This window comes from Diorhabda carinulata, chromosome X (assembly GCF_026250575.1).
Source record: "Diorhabda carinulata isolate Delta chromosome X, icDioCari1.1, whole genome shotgun sequence".
NCBI classification, from domain to species: domain Eukaryota; kingdom Metazoa; phylum Arthropoda; class Insecta; order Coleoptera; family Chrysomelidae; genus Diorhabda; species Diorhabda carinulata.
Window position 1 is genome coordinate 20,048,447 of NC_079472.1, and position 6,201 is coordinate 20,054,647.

The following is a 6,201-nucleotide window of genomic DNA, read 5'->3' on the forward strand; positions in this document are numbered from 1 at the left end:
TGATCTGTCAAATGATAAATTTGTTTCTCATTCCAATATTGACAGCAATGGTGTTCTAAACCAATGATACACACAAGGCTCTGTCATTCGCTCTATTTTCTTTCATATTGATCACCTCTATCTTAAAATATATTCTAAAATCTACGACCTACAGAATGATGATACTGATGATGGTTCAAATACAAATCGGAGTTTTTGAATAAACACACGAAAAGTTGGCTGCACTGGACGTTAGATTATTCTGTTAGGAATCGTAGAGAATAGCCGGGAGTGTTAACCTCGCTTTTTAATGTAGGTACTATTAGCCATGAGGGAGTAGGATATACTAGTGTCTGTTGCGCAAAACATGATTATTCGTTTCTTGGTCAAAGATAATATAAAATAGGTGAAAATTTAGCCAAAATTACTCAAGCAATTCGGGAAGGGGTGCCTATCGAAGAATCGAGTGTATGAATGGTGTTCCTCTTCCTGAAAAGGCCTAGTAGTGGTGGCCAAAATTACCACATGAGCGGCGCCCCACAATAAGTGCCGTAGTAAAACTTATTTTGGGAAACTGACGCAGTACTGTACGCGATATGGCTGAAGAATTGGGCATCAGCGTAGTTAATTATTAAGTGCCGGAACTTTTAATTTTTGCATGCGTCGTTGAATTATAAACGCTTTTGGAAATATTGAATGGTAACAAAATGTTAGCTGGAATTGAGGAGCTCTGCTTTCTAGTGCACATTTGTTGTGCATAAATAAAACTTTAGAAACAACAGGTCAGTTTATATGCAGTATCTAAACTCAGAGGCACTTTAATTAACATTAAGACTTTAGAAATGATGTTTTTTTGCTTTTACAATAAGTTTGGTAAACATCTGTCTGTCTACATATTTATTAGGAATGATTGTGATATCTTATCCAACTTTTTTATTTTTTAAATGTAGTTTCCAACTTTTAACTTTCTGTGCATTGCTGTATCATTATTAACAATTTATTTACCGATAAAAAGAGTGCAAAGTAGTGTAGTAGTGCAAAAAAAGGTAACATTTCACCTGTAGCAAATATAAATCATTATTGATCAATAATGAGCTAATATATTAGCTTTTATGATTTAATCGTTTCACTAAATAAACCTTTTAGTCACTTCTCGTTCTATATTACAAATGACAATGTTAACGATTTTATTCAGTTTCCATTTTAAGATTTTCAAGTGGATAAAGATAAAGAAACACGTTCTGAAATATCTACTTCGGTAGGATGAAAATGAAAGTCACGTTATTTATTCTGTTCTAATGAAAGTCGTTTCTATAATTATTTTATAATTAAAAGTTAAAAAGTGGAATTGTTGTTTTTAATTTCATGTCCATTTAATTTTAATGCGTGAAATATCTGCGTATGGTTGAAAATAAAATTGATTTTGAGATTCAAAAATTAATCTTTTCTTTCAATATCAACATTAATATCAGTTGTTGCCAGACGCAAGGAAGATCTATGTGAAGATTATATAAAATTCTTTGCGGAATTTGGGAAAAATCTATAGGAGACTTTGTTCTAACCGTGAAAAAAAGGTCTGATTTTATCACACGTTACACTCGCAATTTAGACTAGTTTCGATAATTTTTGAAACCAAAGAAAATAATAGTAGTATGGACCCAATGGAAAAGGTGGAGAATATAATATAAATGGAAGAAGAAAAAGGGCTATCTAAGGCCGGGAAGGGGAAGGGGATGAGTTTTTAAGGGTAAAATCGGTTTATCCGGCAAAATTACAAGTCCTATGGGAAAAAGTCAAAAAGCAAAGTTATAGGTAATAAAAGTATCTACAACTTTTATATCCACACGATTTTCACATAACCTCAATGTTTATGTAAAAACTTCAAAAAACCAAGTTCTGGGTTTTATATTTTTTCTTTTACAGAAGATTTTTCTTCACGAAATTTGATGGAAACGTATCTTTTTCTGTCTTAAATTCAATGTAATTTATTTGATTCGAAATATTAATTTTTTAACCTTATTTTGACTTAATATCGAAAAAACATCCTAATTATCAATCAAAAATTCTCTCGCCAAAATATCAGCTTTTCTTAAAAAGTTGATGAGTTTTTTGTTCGTTGAAATCTCTACTTCCTGCTGATGTAAAAACATTACGAACACCATGATGAATTTACTCGGAAAAGGCAAATGAAACCAAAAAAAGTCGAAGCCGAAAAATTTTTCTTAATCATTTGTACAATTTTCAATTATATATTAAATTTTCACTGTCTAGTGGGAGGTTCCATGTTACATATATATGTTATATATATATGTTATATATATATATATGTTATATATATATATATATATATATATATATATATATATATATATGTAAGATAGAGTCTAAAATTTTAATAATTATTTGAAAAATTTGCATGATTGAAAAAAATTGACCATAGTGATGGTAATATTTTTTCACATCATCAAAAAGTAGAGATTTCAACAAACAAAAAACTCATCAACTTTTCAAAGAAAGAGATTTTTACAGTATTGAAAATTAGGGTCAAAAGAAGGTGAAAAAATGTATAATTCAAATCAAATAAACTATAATGTTTTCGTAAAAAAAGTTTTTTGTAAATAATAAAAATTAAAAATCAAAATCTTGGTTTTTGAATTGTTAACATAAATTTTGAGGTTTTACTGATTTATTTCCCCCGTCCTCTTCCCGGCCTCAAATCTCCTGTAAATTATTTTTCTGTTAATTTTCAGTTAATTAATTTTAACTTATCTTCCTTTTCCATACCAAACATTGTCCAATGAATATTTGTGATCGAAGCTAGGGCAAAGCACACACCTTTTAGATATAATAGGTTTTGCTAATTTGTTTCTACTTTTATGATTTCTAAACTACAAATAATCTTGTCACATTCTCATATGCTGTTTCCAAATCTATAAGGATTATGTGTGTTTCTATTCAATCGCAATAGAAATTTCGAAATAAACCAAAACAAAATTTAATGAAATTAAGAAAAAAGTGAAAAGAAATAAGAAGTTGGTTAGAAGAAATTACGAAGAAATCCTATCTACACAAATTTGTTTTGTTTTTTCTATAACTTTTTACTTATTAGATCTTTTCATATGTTTTTCGTAATAATTTGTCTCCATTTGATTGTCGTGGTAGAATACAAAATTATTTTTATAGCAAAAAGACATACAATCAATTCAAATTATCAAAAAAGACAAACTTGTTTTAATTTGTTAATTAAACATAATATTGTTTATCCAAAATCAGAAAATATACAAAAAAAATATTTACCTTATCAATTGTCTCCAGCTCTGAGTAGAATAAATTTAAGTTTGTATTCAAAATGAAACCAATCAATCTTCACATGAAACCACAAAAAAAACCAACACCGACCACTTTCGTTTTCACACTAATGCATATTTCTCATTAAAAAAAAAAATGAGATTAGAGTGTAAGCGCCTCGAGCAAAATGCACGCTGTCTTCCTACTATCACCATCCACTACGTACCAGTTGCATGTCTTCAACGTAGTCCTGAGTTAAGCGGTTTGCGAGTAGAGAAAGCACATGGTACTTTTGATAATCTTCGGTAATAGGGAAGAGATGGAGGTGTGTTCCACCAGTAGACACGAGTATAATCGATCGCAGGTAGCTTCAGTTATTAATATTAAAAGGATTTTTTTATAACTAACATTTTAATTTATAAATTATTTTCTATTTTATTATATATTTTAATAGAATTTAATATTGAAAAATTAAAATCCTATCCTTATATGTCAAAATCCAAATTAAAATATAAAACAATTATTTGTAGTTACATGGAAAAGATTAATTTAGCTCAAATTATGAGGTTCTTTTTCATTTATTTATTTTGCTCCATTTTTATTTACTCTTTTTTATATTTTTTTAACTCTGATATTTCATTATTTTTGTATTGACAATTCATCAGTCTAGTTTACGAAAATTGGGATCTTTGACATCGAGACCTCTAAATTTCATATTATCAAAAATAATCTAATAGCTGAGAAAGTACTTGAATATATTTCAAGGGTAGTTGGGTTAAATTTTGTTTTCGATCTCTTTTATTTGTTGATTGATCATATTATTTGTTATTATTCATCATTTTTAGAGGATTTATGGGCACTATTGTTTAGTTCAGAAGTTTAATCGGTGTTGGATCGGGTCAACAGGTACATTACTTCAGTTCTAGCCATTGCCAAGGTCATGGAGAAAGTCGTTAACCAGCTAATCTTGAGCTTGCTAACATCATCAGCGACCTTCAATACGGCTTCCGTAAACATAGATGAACTAGCGACCTCCTGGTCTATGTCACCAACGTATGGAATGAAGTCATAGAGAATATATTGGACACATCGAAGGTTTTTGACAGGGTTTGGCATGACAACCAGAAAGGTTTGAGGACAACCAGGGATGCATATTGTCACTTACTCTTTTTATCCTATAAATCAACGATCTACTCGACAAAACTGCAAATCCGATATATAGCTTCGCCGACGATGGCACACTGGTGTCGAGGCTCAAATCAACCACCCCCATAAACTTGGTTAAAACTCAAATCCGTAAGCAACAACAGATCACCACCATCAATAGCTATTTTGAAAACAAACTGGAGTGGGGGGATGCAATTTGATTGAACATTGCATAATTGAGGAATGTTTGTGGAATGTAAATTGTGATGATTATAAAAACTGCATTTCTCATGTGGGTATCTTGTCGCTGAATATCGTTCAAAACTTTCAAACCTCATCTAATTTATCTACTCCCATTCGAAGATGATTCCTATAATCGGAACCGAATCGAATCAGTTCCAGTAGAAGGATTCTAGAGATCCACATTTTATGTCTTCTTCCGTTTGGCTTCTGTTTACGTAATATCCTATCATCCTCGTCATCTAATTTGTTAATTAAAACCGTTGTTAAGTTATTTATATAGGCGCGAAATCAGACTAGTCACAGGATACTGCCATTTAAGACGTCACTTTCACACCATGGACATCACGGATGATCCGGAGTGCCGCTGGTGCATGGAGAAGGTCTAAACTGTAGACCACGTTATCTGTGAGTACCCTGTGGTTTAAACACCTGGGCAAATCCCACAACCTGCCTAGCGACATCAAAGGGTTCTAGCCAAAGCGCTTTATCGGCTTCTCAAAGGACATCGGACTTTGGTAACGTCAAGTGAGACACGACGGACTATCTGAAAGCCTATTTGCTCAACGGTTTACGGCCGCCCACACCTACGAACTATGAACGATGAACTAAGTTATTTATACAACACTTTATAGCCTGTCAGCAAGCTAGCATGTGTGAATACCAAATCTTTTGCTAGTAACGCACGCGCATTTTACTCAACCGAGTACACTGGCATGTCGGAATGAGCCTCAAGATCCGACTGCATTCAATATGTCCCTAAAAAAGGAGATAAACATTTACCAGTCAGGCGAGGAGAGGTGGAAATTCGCCAATGAGAAAGAGTTGTTGGAGGCAACTTCTATTTAGGAGATTCGGAAATGATAGGCTTAAATTCTTGAAATTTTTAACAATCCAACAAATCGGTAACTGCTAGAAGAATGATGGAATATTTCAACGATATCAATCTGTTTTTGACAGCTTCTTACATTATTCGAGGATGGAAATATTGAATTTCTTCTCTACCCCTGACTTGTCCTTCAATCTAATTGTTCATAAAAGAAAATTACCCAACGGAGAGCATTTTATGTCTAAACAGTTGAAAAAAATTATTATTTTTTATTTTCACTATTTGATATTTTATGGCTCACATTAATAATAATATATATTTGAATTTCTATTATTTTCAATTACTTACTTTGATTTATATACCGTGATGGAAATATCTTACAAATTTCTTGGAAAATACGTATAAAGCAATCGTAAGACATTTTGCTTATTAAAATTCATAAATCAGGGAAAAAATGAATGTGGCCCTTCCTAAGGAACATCTATTTATTTATGTGTTTACTACAGTTTTCAATTTGTTCATAAATTTGTAATTTCAAAAAAAATCGATTCTACTCTCCCTCTATGAATTTATCAAAAAATAAAAACAAATATTGTGAATTTAGTTTTACTAGAATTTTGACTGTTGGTGGAAGAGTATCTCAACAGTTGCATTAAAGAGCTAAAGGCGATGATAAACACAAGACACTAGTTACACACCGTGTTTGGCGTGCATTAGTT

General features: G+C 31.6%; 1 protein-coding gene across 1 annotated transcript in view; it reads right to left on the reverse strand.

The window, feature by feature from the left end:
* LOC130901297 (uncharacterized) overlaps positions 1–3,522 on the reverse strand; it is a 42,696-nt gene extending 39,174 nt beyond the window's left edge. Inside the window, exon 1 of the mRNA XM_057812536.1 lies at positions 3,277–3,522. The gene's annotated coding sequence lies outside the window, so the exon portion shown is untranslated. The remainder of the gene's footprint in view (positions 1–3,276) is intronic.
* Between the last annotated feature and the right edge of the window lie 2,679 nt (positions 3,523–6,201).